This window comes from Globicephala melas, chromosome 13, assembly GCF_963455315.2.
Source record: "Globicephala melas chromosome 13, mGloMel1.2, whole genome shotgun sequence".
Lineage (NCBI taxonomy): Eukaryota > Metazoa > Chordata > Mammalia > Artiodactyla > Delphinidae > Globicephala > Globicephala melas.
Genome location: NC_083326.1, coordinates 47,922,496 through 47,937,587, shown reverse-complemented (window position 1 = coordinate 47,937,587; position 15,092 = coordinate 47,922,496). Strand labels below are relative to the sequence as shown.

The following is a 15,092-nucleotide window of genomic DNA, read 5'->3' as shown; positions in this document are numbered from 1 at the left end:
CACAGCCCCCTGGCCTCGGCCCCCTCCTTGGGGAGGAGAGTGCCAGCTGGATTAGAGCCAGCACTCTCCAGGGCCAGTCTGAAAAACTGTAAGGTTGGCCCAGTGTTTCTGCAAATGGTTAAAATTATTTATATTCTTCAGCAGTCTACAATGGTCTAAGTGGTGGGCAACTAGTCACCTGATAACATTTTATAAAACTGTAAAGTATAGATATATGGTGAAATATATATATATATATATATATATATATAAAGATAGAGAGAGATTGAGATGGAGAGAGAGGTGAATAAACGGAGAGTTTATCAACTTTGGAAAACTGGAAGTAGGAGCACACTTTGAAACTGAATCTACAGTGTTAGGACCAAAGAAATTTTTTAAAGCAACTTGCACTCCTAGATTACAGACTTAAATGTATATCTTTTTTTAAAATTAATTAATTAATTAATCAATCTATCTATTTATTTTTGGCTGCACTGGGTCTTCTTTGCTGCATGCGGGCTTTCTCTAGTTGCAGCGAGCAGCGGCTACTCTTCGTTGTGGTGCGCGGGCTTCTCATTGTAGTGGCCTCTCTTGTTGTGGAGCACGGGCTCTCGATGCTCAGGCGTCAGTAGTTGTGGCACACGGGCTTAGTTGTTCTGTGGCATGTGGGATCTTCCCCGACCAGGGCTCGAACCTGTGTCCCATGCATTGGCAGGTGGATTCTTAACCACTGCGCCACAAGGGAAGTCCCCCTAAATGTATATCTTTTAAAGAAGAGTTCTAATAGACAACTATGGATTAAAAATAATTCACCATTTTAAAATAATTTAATATTTCAAAGTTCAGATCTGCATGATCTTAAGCCTATATTCCAGAACTCTGATGATACATTTCTATCTCATGCCCATGACTACCTCTCTAGGACTCTGTTCTTGGGAGGTTATCAATGACCCCTATCTCTCCAGAATCATCAGTTTTTCTCTGCCTTCTCCCTCCTTGACTCATCTGTGACATTCAGCTCTGATGACCACCCACTCCTTGGAATTCAAAAAACATTTTATAGAGGGCTTATTATGTGCCAGACACTGTGTAAAATCACAAGGAAATAAAAATCCTTTCCCTCAAGGAGTTCATAGTTTTTGGAGGCAGGCACATGAATTAGTAATTTCACTGCAGCATGATGAGTGCAAAGGAGGTGAATGCGCTAGATCCTTAAGAAGCATAGAGAATGGAACGATTTACACCATTTAGAGAAGAGAAAGAACCCCAGTTTAAAGGATGGCCTGAAGTTTGCTTGCCGGATAATGTGGAAGGCCTGGCATTCCAAACAGAGGAGGGACAATACACAAAGGATGGAAATGTGATCAAACAGAGAACTAGAAATAGCCTGGAACTGCTAGGGTGAAAAGTGTGAAGGGAGGGTAGTGGTAAGGCTGTACTAGGAGGCAAGACAGGGGCTGGAGCCCGGAGCCCTGAAGGCTTTAAGCAGAGGGATAATAGGGTCAGAAAAGATCACTATGGTGGGGAATAGGGGAGGGGGCAAGAGAAAGGGCAGAGACCAGTTAGGGACGGTCACAGTAAGCCAGGCATGTGAGGGTCAGAACTGGAGTTACGTGCATTGCCAGTAGGGATAAGAGTTGTAGATCATTCAGGGGTGATCGGCAGATTGAACCTAAGCCTTGGTGATTGGTTAGATGAGAAATGAAGGAAGAAATGAGGACTCCCAGATCTCTGGCTTGGGTAAATCGGGGAATAGAAATGTCATCAACCAAATTAAGAAGGAGCAAAGGTAGAACAAGTGTTGACAGAGAGACAGTAAGCTTGGTCTCGGACTTGCTAATTTGACCCATGTCAGATACTGGACAAGGATAGAAGAAGGTAAAACAATCTCAGCTTTGCCACTCAATTACTTTACTTACCCTAAGCAAATTATATAAGATTTCTGGGTTTCAGTTTCCTGACCGGTAAAGCAGTCGGCACAGTGCCTGGCATAGGATATTTCCATATGATCAGACTTCCTCAACAACCCTGTAAGGTGGAAAAGGTATTATTCTCAAGAAATTGAAGCCCCAAATAACTTGCAGAAATTATAATGGTATATGTAAAAACACTTTGTAAAAGTATATTGTTTAATTGCTATTGTTGTTTCTTGTTGCTGTACTCATAGTCAGTACTACAGCAATGCACATACAATTGGCCTTTAATTGTCCCATGATGATAACAGTTTTCATAGTTTCATGATAGGCTGAGCGCTAAGACTGGTCCTGGCTATCATTTACGCAGAATGCTAAGAACACGGCACATTCTCAGTCTGTGCTTATGAGGCGTGAGCCTACGGAAATCCACTCACTGAGAAGCTGGAGCTTTCTTTGGTAGTTTGTTCCATCTTCAGCTGCCTCTGAATGGTGTTTACCCCAAGGGGGAAAAATAGAATTCTCTGGGCAATATAGTACCTTAAATACTAGAGAATCTGTGCATAGGTTGTGTTATACATTGGCAGAAATAAAAATTTACTGTGTTGCCAAAATGGAACATTATAATGCTAAAAATTAAGAAATATTCATTTTAATTTCTGTTGGCAGTAAAACTGAGTAATACGATCATGTAGAAAATGTCCTGGGTCTGTTGCAGAATAAAAAGTTGTTTTTAAAAAACTAACAACTTTGAGCACAAGGCAGTTTCTGTTTTCACTTTACCCTCAAGAACTCATTGCACCCGTGAGTCTGAACCCATGAGAATAATAAAATAATTATAGTTTTATTTTACTGTATTCTGACACTGAATATGATCCACTAAGTCTGCATATTTCAGGTAGGGGAAAAAACCCGAAACTGGCTAGATAAAGCTGACATTTTTTCATAAGCTTAGATTTTCTCTGAAGAGACTTTTGTCATCTTTTACATATTTCTTCCTAAAACTTTCCTTGTCGATGATCTTCTCACTCTGAGCACACCAATGAATCCAGCTGTCACACATAGACACAAATCCCAAGCAATATTTTTAAAGAATTTATCAATTAACCAAGCAGTGCTTTATTCTGAATCTTGTGCCTCTGAGCGCAGACACTAGGAAAGAATATTATAAGAGTGATGCAAATAGCATTTGTTTTGGGACTCCGCTCTCACAGTGATTGGTGATTTTTTTTTGAAAGAAATATAAAGATTGCCAAGGAGAACTTTAAGCCTGTCCACTGCACAGCAATTTCGTTTTGAAATGCACCCAGTTCAAGGGTTAAGTGAAAGCAAAGAAGTCACTTCAACCATGTTTTTGAAGAAAATGAAACAGCTTGATGTAAGTTAAATGAAGGGAGTCTATGACTTAAAAGAAATGGACAGATAGAGAAAAAGGTCACAAGATTAAATTTTCCCTGAGGGGAAAGTCCTTCTTTGGAATCATTAACCTCCTTCTAGGTCACTCCTGGAAAAACAGTGGGAAATCCTCTTGTGCCTGGAAAGATGGGTGCATCCCAGCAGCCCACTGACCTGGTGACTGAGAGACAGACCCGACTGTGCCCCCAGTTCCCCTGCGGGCATGCTTGATTTTAGACCTCTGTTTTAAAGAAACAAGATCTCTTCTTTTTGAACTCCGGAATAACAAAATATAAAATATGTTTTTAACGTGAAAAGTCTAATGTTCTTTCCCGGAGAACAAAGGAAATACATAAAAAGTGGTGGCAGTTGTCCCTGAATTGCAGTGATTTTGTGAGGTTTTTCCCCCATTTTCCACTCTTTCTATAAAATTTTCTTATAGTTTCTAAATTTTAAAAAGTTGTCTTTGCTTTAAAAATATGTAATTATTCTATATCCATATAGATTTGTGAGTGTTAACTAGTGTTAAGGGGGTGTTCTTGAGTGGAAGAGGCAAACTCTTCTCTCATGTGCATTAACCACTTTTTCAACATATTTTCTGCAATTTCTGTTTACTTATATACTGATGAATGAAAAGAGGACATAAGTACACTAATAAAATCTTTTGAGACTAAAACAAAATTTAAAAACAAAAAAGTATACATACATCCTGGCAAAATTATTTTTACAAATCTCTCTTCAATTTATTTTTCCTTCACCAAATTAAGAATAAGTATGATTATCCATGTATAGTTGCTAAACAACTTTGGTTAAAATAAATCTGATTTCTACACTTCAAAATAATAGTAATTCCATTCTGCATCCCAAGTTTTCCTAACATAATGCACCATAAAGTAAAACTCCATGTTAAAAATGGAATTGACTATCACAAAGCATGAAACAGAAAAATAAGCCAAAGTTAAGACAAAACTAAAAGCCCTGAAGAGTGCAAGAGCCCAATGGGAGGGGTTTTTTCTTGCCTCTTTGAAGTCTTTAAATTGATATTAAAGAAAAGGGACAAAATCTTTTAGAGTTGCAAAGAAAAGAAAGCTGAATAAACCACTCACTGCTGTATAGAGGAACATGAAGAGAAAAGTGCTCTGTTCAGGTTTTGCCAGTGGTTTGAATATTCTTTTCCAAATTGGTTCTAAAGCAAGAGAGAGTGTTAAAGATTTTAAAAGACAATGAGACAATTCCACCGTCCCTAGAGAATAAAGACAAACTGGAGCATCAATGAGACATAAAAGGAAAATGCACTTTGTGAATCCGAACACAGCCTAGGTGTAGGGACGGCATCTGCTAAGCTCACATGCCTCACTCATTATCTTTTGCTCGTGTTCACACACTGATTGAACAACCAAGGAGTAAGAATCTTAGATTGCATGCGGGTAACTTATTATGTAATATAGATTGGGTACAAAGGTAACAATTTCCTGGCTGTGGTATGGTAAGAAAAAGAATTGTATGCCTCACTGTTTTCGAGTCAAAATGCATTTCTGAAGCAGGAAATCAAAAACACATCATAAACCCTACAACTAGACTAAACACATTAAATCTACTGATATTAGTAACTGTCACAATGCTGCCAGGCTCAGGGAGCAGCACCTACTGACAACTACCCACTCCCTACCTCTGAACACACTTTTCTCAGATACTTTGCGAAGAAAAGTGAACAAATATTCCATTGTTGCTGCAGTTTATTAAATGGTCCCTTGGAACTCCCTGCAGACGCTGCTTAAACAAAAATAACGAATGGGACATGCATATGATGCACAACGCAGATCTGACCTGAGAAGCGAAATAAAAGGTTTCAAGTGACATAGGCCAGAACATGTCTGAGCCCCTCCCCCAAATAAATCACTAAAATGTCCATTCTCGACATTGCCTTTGTCTTCATTTACTTCAAAATACATCTTCTTAACTCTTCACTCATTTTACCTTAATTTCACCTTTAAGTAGCAAAATAATATTTTAAAATTTTGAGGATCTGAAAAACACCCAGCTTCCCCCAAAACATATATATATATATATACACACACACATATGGTTCTGTTTTAGATGGACTTCTACTTACTACAATGCCTGCTTATTGCTGAGGCTTCACAAGGTTTTATAGTTATCTGGCATTTCAAAATAAGGCTTATATTTCTTTCCTTCAATTTCAGTTGAAGGGCAGATATCTTTCTAGCATCAGTTAATTGTTGGCATAGCATCTGATCCATTTGTTCACATGGCCAGACTTACTCCTTTTAAGCTGACTCCTTTGTTTACAGTCATTTCTTTCCCACTGCCCACCAACCCACAGCCCATTTTTCTTTCTGGTACAAGACGAAGGAAGGAAAGGGTAGGAACCTATCTGATGAGAGGACATACTGTACTCTCAGGCAGGTACACCTGGTGCCCCCTTTTCTCAGGAAACCACCTTCAAGAAAAATGCCATGTGGAGCTGAAACAATTATAAAGGTGCCAATTATCACCTCCTGAAAAACCTTAAGAATTTAAAACAATGTTATATACCTCACATGGTACCTTTCCTTTGTTCCCATCTCCTCCTCCTCAAACCGCCCCCTCCCCCCCAAAAAACAGCCTTCTGTTTTCATTTATCTTGAAGATGTATAAAGTAATTGATATTAAGGAAGTGATCATGAATAATTTTCTGACAGTATGAAACTGATGATGTTTGATGACTGTCAAATCTTTCTATTTTATAGAAATTATAGTTTCAAAATGAAAAGATTTGATGGTTCTAGTCTGAAATAAAATTTCAAAAATGAGTCAGCTACTGTGAAGGAAAGACAAAGGAAAAGAAAAAAGAAAACCCAACAGAAAATCTGCAGGTAAAATGTTTTATTTCTGGGCTTCCCTGGTGGCGCAGTGGTTGAGAGTCCGCCTGCCGATGCAGGGCACACGGGTTCGTGCCCCGGTCTGGGAAGATCCCACATGCCGCGGAGCGGGTGGGCCTGTGAGCCATGGCTGCTGAGCCTGCGCATCCGGAGCCTGTGCTTTGCAAGGGAGAGGCCACAACAGTGAGAGGCCCGCGTACCGCAAAAAAAAAAAAAAAAAAAAAGGTTTTATTTCCATTTGTTTCCAGTGCCTTGCTGTTTGAGGGGCTAGGAGGAGGCTAATACAGCTCACTTTAGCAGTACTAATTGTTTGCATTATCACAATAATCAAATGCAGCCATATTAATCTCTCTGGTTATTAACTTGATTTTTACACATTAAGATTTAGATTTAATCCCCTGGGATCATCTATTAATGCTTTTAAAGTTGAAGGGTTTCAACAGTTTTAAGTTCTTTCCCTTCTTTTAGCTGCAGGCAGTAAAATTTGAACGTGTGTGGAGTTTTGTATTTTGCATTCCTGGGGGATTTTCAGACACAGTGCTGTCAAGGACCATGAATCATGTTAAAACATAGCAACCTCTACAGCTATTAAAATGTCTGCAATAATGTGATTATTGTAAAATAGAAAAACTAATACCACATGTGTTACTTAAAGATCAACTCTTAAAGTCACAGAGAGAATGCTTTTGAAAAAAAAAAAAAAAAAATGAAGTTGTTTTTTCGCACGCAGCCAGAATGTGAAATGTCTCATCTACTGAGAAAGAAAAGTTTCAGCTCCTTTTACAAAACACATCCTTACCGAGCTTCAGGTCAACAGAGCATAAAAATGGCAAAAAGTCCAAGATCAATAAGCATGAAAAGCTGTTTTATTTCTGTTTGAGCAAGTTGTAGCGACTATGACCTGCTGGAACAGTCTCCAGTTTTATGCTTTCATAGTCACAGAACGATGACATCCAAGCAGAAAACGGAGCTTGGCCTGTTCTGATGAGCTGTCAGTGTGGACCCTGCATTAAGACTTGCCTTCCATTGGCTTGGGGCTCAGTCCTTAGAAATTTATTAAAGTTATTATATAGACTCATGCACAGATAAACATTATCCAGGAAATTATTTGGAGCATTTGTATCATAAGACATAGAACACAAGAAGAATAAAAGCATTTTTTTTTCATTGCGTAAAGGGATTTAAATCATCTTAGCTTCCTTGTTTCTCTGTTGATTTTCAAAAATTAAGGATGTGAGTTAATGTATGCTTGTCACAGTTACCTCATTCAGTCAACAAATCATACAAGAGCCCAGGAATAATTTACCCAATAAGCTATGAATATTTCTGAGATTTGCATGGTATTTTTTGTCTTATTTCTGAAATATCTCTCAGTAAAAGAAGCATAGCCTGCATCATGTTATTATGTATATTACCTATTAGTAAGGATATTTTATAATGTTTTTATCCTATAATTTCTTATCTGAGAATAAAAAACAAAATATCAGTTTTGGTATTTGGACATAACAACTTATCAAAGAACATAAGGTGGTAAATAGATGACAATTCTCACATGAAAAGGCACAAAGATTAAAGAATTTCAAATGATCCCAAGCCTTGAAGTACATGGCCTGTTTGGACATTTCCTTGAAGCATTTGGGCACATTCTGGAAGATAGGATCAGGTACTCTTTTGCTTATTCTTATTGGGCAAAAGCTTTCCACACTTCCCATACGCTTTCAGGGGACTGATGACTCTGGCACACATGAATTGTCCAGTGGACAAAAAAATGCTGAATCCTGTCCAATTTCTGTTACCTAAGGATCAGTGCATATATACAGCTTGTCTGGAATTAAAGTCAGGCTATAGGGAGCAGAGGAACTGACTTTAGTGCCCTTGGAATAACTAGTAGGCATTACTAATACCCAACTGGGTGTACTGTTTACCACTCTTAACATTAGCCTGAATCCTAATCAGTCCTTTAGAAATGATCCCACTAGTGTAACATTCATGGAAGTCAATTTTCTAGAAGATTTTCTAGTCCTTTTTGAATTTTAGAACAATATTGACAGTAGGGATAAGCAAGGATGAAGGATGTTCTCCTTTGTTTCATCAGCTACCTTGAGACACGTACACAAAGAATCTTACAGGAATGAAAATGTAACCACTCTCCAAATAGTTTAGCGTCATTTCTGTGATTGGGCTGGAAACTTCCTCCAGTGTATAGTCCATTCCTTGTAGGGGAGGCTCAGAAGAAGCCAGAGCAGAAGTTTCTGTATGAACCTGGTGAAGGTCAGAGGAATCCATCCCTTGTTCAGTCAGATGCTGCACAGACATGATCTCAGGTGTCCTCGCCCCAACTCTGCAGGACTGTCTGCCATTTTTCAGGTAAGTAAAAGGACTGGAGAGGTTCAACACTCGCCCTAAGTCACACAACTTGTAAGTGATGACATGGGGACTCAACTCTAGATCTGTCACATCCCCAAACTCATTCCCTTTCTAGTAAATCATGCTGCCTCCCACCTGGGGCTGAGGTCAGTGACAAGTGTTATACTCTTTTACTCTTTTAACAGATAGCTTTAGATCAGCACAGGAACAAGCACAGGCTTCGGATGGGCAGGACATCTAGAGTCCAAAGAAACTTTGGTGGAAATCACAGCTCTCATCCTTATTGCATGACCTTTGGCAAGTTTGTAATAATAGAAGAAGAAGGAGAAGGAGAAGGAGAAGAGGACGACACAGAAGGATGATAGCTACTATTCCCTGAGTGTGGACGGGGAGCCGGGGAAGGGACTAGACACTTACGAAAGAGCTAATGTCACAACAACACTTCAAGGTAAATTTTGTGTTCTCAACTGTCAGATAAAGAAGTGGAAACACAGAAAAGTAAGACACTTGGATATATTTCTTAGCTTTGCTTCCACAGAAGCTATTAGAGGCTTCTGTTCCAGGTCTGGGCTCCTCTGTCTTCCTATAAATTTGGAACATCTTAGAATCTCCACATCTTTAAGATGGATTCATGAGGTTGTTGTGCTTAGTAAATGAGATAACATATCCCAGTGTCATTCTAGATGAATCACAGATGATCAGGAAAGTTTGATTTTTCCATCTCCCCCAAGAAAATAAAAGTGTATGATCCTCAAACACTCCATTAACTCCTTGCCAATGGCTAAGGCTGTTCTTTCTACCCCTACTTCTCTGCAGAACTTCTGGTCTTCCTTCAAGTCTCCCCTCAAAATCGAGTGTCCCCTCCTCCTGCCAGGCATGTGGCATTTTACACATTTCTATTATGTATTGTCTCCTCCATGACATTGGGCTGTTCCAAGGCAGGGACAATACTTTACTTCTACTTCCCCCCAGTGCTTATAACTCTTCCTGAAACTGAGTAGTTGTTCATCAAATACTACCAGAATGGTAACGTTCATACATGTTTATTGAGCACCCATGTGGAAGCATCTCTCTACTAGGTCCAAAAATTGACTGACCGAGGGCTTCAGGAAATTTCCAGAGGTAAGTGCATTGTCATAGAGATGAGGCTGCTTAACCAACCTCACTCCCCACTTCCCCACCGCCTGACCCTGGGTAGCTTGACCTTTCACACTTTGATGATCACTGCACATCCAGCTTCTATCTCAGTTTGGGCTGTGAACCTGGGCCTTGTGTTTGCATATGTGTGAGTGATGATAAAAAGCATTGGTTTAAAGTTTCCCTTTTTCCTATGTCTATTTGTTAAAGTGAATTAATCTCATTTGTAAGTGATGTTCCCTGATCTCATTTTCAATGGGTGAGTGAAACAGAAACGGCCAAGCAAATATCTAAAATCAGTGTTAGCAAAGTTTATTTTTATGTATTAGTCAGGGTTCTTCAGAGAAACAGAACCAATGGGATCTTAATTATAGGAATTGGTTGAGGCAGTTATGGAGGCCAAGAAGTTCCACCATCTGGAGTCTGCAAGCTGAAGAACCAGGAAAGCCTGTGATATAATTCAGTCCAAGTCCAAAAGCTGGAGAACCAGAAGCACCAACTGCCCAGGGCAGGAAAAGTCAGATGCTCCAGCTCAAGGAGAGAAAATTTGCACTTCCTTTGCTTTTTTGCTCCATTTGGGCCCCCGGTGGATTGGATGATGTCCACCCACATTGCTTCAGGGTGCTTCTCTTTACTCAGTCTACTGAATCAAATGCTGATCTCTTCCAGAAACACCTTCACAGACACACTCAGAAATAATTTTTATCAGCTCTCTCTTAGGCAGTCAAGTTGATTCATAAAATGAACCATCACACCCTACTGTAAAATAAATGTAATAATGAATAATGCACCCTATTCTCTTGGGCTGGGAACCAGACCGTGCAATCTCATGGAGGAGAGCAGGCACCCAGGATGATTCCTTAAACTTCAACCAGCCCTTCTCTGATGCTCAGGAACCACTTAAATACCCTTGTAGGTTCCCAGCACACATCCACTCTTGATTTCTGGGCCCTCCCCACTCTCTTGATGAGTCCTTCCCAACTAGGGAAACAATTTTACCTTTCCTGATATCAACACGTAAGAACAACCAACCAAAGGAGAACCAGAGGACCCAGGTGAGCGTCCACATCTTTCCTCTTCAGCCCTTCCTCTGGCTCAATATTCATCTTCTCTGTTCTCTTCTTTCTCAGATGGACGGATCTTCGTCCTAATTTTTAAGCTGACGTCATCAACTGAAACTTTTCTATCCTCTCCCACCACCTCTGCTCTCTCAGATCCGCCCCCACCCCAGCATCTGTAGTCCATTTCTCTATCTTGACTCACTTCATTCTGCTTTTCAAACGTGCAAACACTCCACTTTTTAAAACTGTGGTTCTCAAAGTGAGGTCTCCAGACCAGCAGCATCGCATCCTCGGAACTTGTTAGAAAAGCAAATTCTTGAGCCCACCCCAGACCTTTGATTCAGAAGTTCATGGGTGGAGTCCTGCAGTCCTATTTATTACCAGCCCTCCAGGTGGTTTTGGTGAGCTAACGTTTGAGAACCACTGTCTTTCATTAAAGCCCCCTCAGGTCCCTTTGTTCTGGAGCTATATTCAAATTTTCTCTCTCCTTTAAATGTCAAAGGTCTTTATCAAGCAATCTCCACTTACTCTTTTCTCACTTCTAATTTTTTATAGACTCACTTGAAATCCTGGTTTTACAGACTACCACATTACTGATATTATATGAGCGATATGGTGGAATGTACACTGGAATTGGAGATAGAAAACCCAACTTTGAATGGTCATTCACTGCTTTTTAATCTATGTGACTTGGGCAAATTCCTGAAACTCTCTAGGCCTCAGTGTCTCCCCCTGCAAAGTGGGAATAATAATACCATCTTTACTGGATTATAGTAGAGATTAAATGAGACAACCATGTGAAAGTATTACACACAGTGTGTAGCAGAAGCTTAATAAACGTTTGCTAAAATCAAATTAAAATGGTACACAGACTTGTGTACTTTAGGAACAAAAAATTTCAGTGATTTCATGGGTTGTGTGGCGAAAGATGTGTTTTTAAAAAATCTTATTAAATGTTCATTTATGTGACACATTTTAATGACTTCAGAAGAACCATAGTTTTCACTGGATCAATTAACCATAATTTAAAAATTGCTAAATATGTTTTTATATGACTCTTTTGTATGCTTTTCCACACAGTGGTAATTTGTACTCTTTTCTACACAGGATTTTTATCCTCTTCTTCGGCCTCAATATTGTTTGAGTGTTGTTATCTTTTACCCTACGGAAGATTAGCAGAAACAAGCAAAGAAGCCTTGCTTCGTACTGCTTTTTTCATCTTCACGGAGCTGAAACCAAATGAAATAGATTACAACAGAGATCTAGGGTGTGTGGAAGAATAATCTCTCTAACCCCTTTAATCTCCAGAAATCTGGCCGCCACATTTATCAGTACACCATATAAGGTGCCTTTGTTATTGTTGTCATTCACTAATGGAAAGAAACCTGGAGATCTTTAAGAATGCTCATCTTCTCAACCTCTCTGTTGCATTTAGTGTGTTAGTTGCCCCCTCCTGGAATGGATGCCAGGATAATATTTTTGAAAGAGCAGCCCGTGTTTTGTTTTATTTTGTTTTTCCTCCAAGTTCCCCCTTTCCCTTACCAGACTGCCCTCATACCACTGTCCAGTAGGTTAACGGCCTGAGTTCATGGTCTCAGAGGAAGGGTATGACAGGGTTTAAAGCAGAAAGAAGACTCTGTGTCTCTGGATTTTTTTTTTTTTTTTTTTCATTCCAAAAGCCAAACCTCTTGGATAATTTAGAGAATTGGGACAGAGGTAAAGCATCAGATTCAGAAAAACAGGTATTTTCCTTTGGGTTGAGAAAAAGAGTCCCTTAGTCTGGGGAGGGGAGTGGAGAGCTCAGTGGCTATCAAAGAAAGGGGCTCTTCAAGTGCGGATGCCACTGGGGCAGAGAAACGCCTCACCCTCCTTCCTGGCAAAGCCCCTTCCCCCTGGACACAGCAAGACTCCAGAGAGGGAGCGGTCGCCTGCCAGCTCTAGGTTGGTGGGGCCGTCGAGAGCCCCGAGGAGATTCTTGCGCTCTGCCATGAAGCAGGAAATGCATGGTGGAAGCTGGCTGGCTGGAAGAGGGGCTGCCAGCAGTAATGGGGATGTGACAGTGATGACCACTGTGGTGCAGTGCTCGTAATCAAATGAGAAAAGGGACAAGTCTCTCAAGGGCCACATGAGCCCATCCCCACGAGCCCCTTGGAGCTTAGTAAACTCCGGGAAGTAGGTGAGAACCCCAGGCTGGGCAAAAATAAGTTTCTGCTTCCTCTTGCACAAAGGAGCTGAACCTCTGGAAGTTAATTGGAATTATGCAATAAAATTACACCTCTTTTCAACTTGCTGGTGGACTGCAGTTAACATCTAGTCTATACTGTGGTCTCCTAGTGCTGGGCAGTCCTTCTGTGCTCAGACTATTCCTCATCCAGAGTGACTATGGACCCCAAGCCACTCAACGAAGGTCCAGCTCACAGAAAGTCTCAAGAATCGTTTTCGATGGAAAATTTTCTACAGCACTTGCATATAGATTCTAGCAGATTTTTTCCCCAAGTCTTTTCAGCTTCCGTTGATTCTCGCCCCATCCCCACTGTTCTCACTTGATGGTCCATGTTTTGGGATGTGTGTGTGCCTGATAATGTGCTGAGCGTGAAGAATGCAGCAACCCACAGGACAGAGGTGCCTCTTGGAGACTGTGGTCTGGTGAGGAGACAGATACTGTAAAAGGTAATTGCATGAACATTATACCGTATACGCATTCAGTGCAATGACTATGCACTATTAAGTACAATGAGAATATATAACAAGGAGAACCTAATTAGACTAGGTGTCCAGAGAAGTCCTCCCTGAAGAAGCGGCATTTAGGGTGAAATAGGGAGAATGAGTCGAAGGTAGGCAGCTAAGACGGAATAGGTGTGAGCGGGGCTGGGGGAAGAGGTTAGTGTTCTAGGCACAGAAAACACCAGGAGCAAAGACCCCAGAGGGTAAAAGATCATGTCCTCCAACTCACATAGAGGAGGGTGTCCAGAATGGAGAGTACTAGTGGGAAAGCAGACGGAATGACCCTGGAGCTCTAAGCAGTCATGCAGCTGCACACAGGTCACGTTAAAACAGCAAACCTGGGCACTGAGAGCAAAAGGAAAAGTATCCATGAAGTCAGTACAGGGAAGTGATGCGAGCAGATGTGAAAGTACTTAAAATGAGTACAACTGTAGTAAGATACAATTTTCATCTAAAATATTGAGAAAAATTAAACAATATGATGATATCCGGGGTTGGTAAGATGGTGGCAAATAAACAGCTTCCTGCACTGCTGGAGTGAATATAAATTGATGCCTCCCTTTGAAGAGTAATTCAGAAATCTATATTAAAAATGGAAATGACCAAGCAGCTCCACCATAAGGATTTACACTATGACTATGTTCTCAAAATATAACTAGTTTTCCAGCAAGACCCAACAAAGCATCTTCTTTAATATTAAAAGTTTTAGCAACAAAAACTGGACATAATCTAAATGCCCATTATAGGGGATTGGCTAAATAAATCATAGGATGAAATGTTATGACACATTAACAATATACTGCATATCTGTTTTGCTAATATGGAAGATCTCAGAGATATTTAAGCCTGTGTAGTACGATTTCACTTATATACATACTTAATGGCAGTTGCATATGTATGGGGATTATAAATTTTTATTTATTATATAAAAATTTTTATTATATAAATTAAGATTTTTACTGGAAGGATAGATACACAGAAAGTGCTAAGTTGGCTACTTTTGGGGAAAGGAACCACTGGTGATAGCTGGGAGAATTTTACTTTGATTTCGTTTGGTTTGATTTCTTTCCTACTGTACTTGTGTAGCAGACATAGTATGTTGCCTTTCCTCCGTCCATTTCCCACATCATTGTTGTTAACAGAAGCCTGAGGTTTTTGAGCTACCACCTCTCAACGTTGGGGACCCAATCCCCAACGCAGGGGTAAATTGTGTGTAATCCTAGAGTCTCAAAGTAATCTCAGTTTGAGGGTAGGCTGCGACCCCAGTCTCACCTATGAGATGATCTGCTGGGAGCCTCAGGGAGAGTTTGCCTCACTCATAAGAAGAAACTATGGGGCTTCCCTGGATTCCTCAACTATTAATATTTGTAACCTAAACTGGGCTTTAGCATTGGGGGTCACGATGCTGTGTTGGGGGGCTGGTCCCCTCCTCCCCAGACCTTTATTTGCATGAGCTAACCTCTATGAGGGAAAGGAGATCTGTAAGGAAGAAGTTTTATGGCTGAGAACCTGATATTAGAAGAATGGGAAATGGCGTAAGTTATCTTCTTTGGGCCACACAAGGTGAGAAAGGATATAAACAGAAGCTAAGGGAGTTGTTTTCAAAACGGATTTTTTTTTTTACACTTGGAGAA

General features: G+C 40.3%; 1 long non-coding RNA gene across 1 annotated transcript; it reads left to right on the top strand.

Moving 5' to 3' along the window:
• The first annotated feature begins 6,087 nt into the window (after nt 1–6,087).
• LOC132598353 (uncharacterized) lies at nt 6,088–14,675 on the top strand. Its single transcript, XR_009566434.1, has 3 exons — nt 6,088–6,163; nt 8,722–8,984; nt 11,842–14,675. It is a non-coding gene; the product is annotated as an uncharacterized lncRNA (long non-coding RNA).
• The last annotated feature ends 417 nt before the right edge of the window (nt 14,676–15,092 follow it).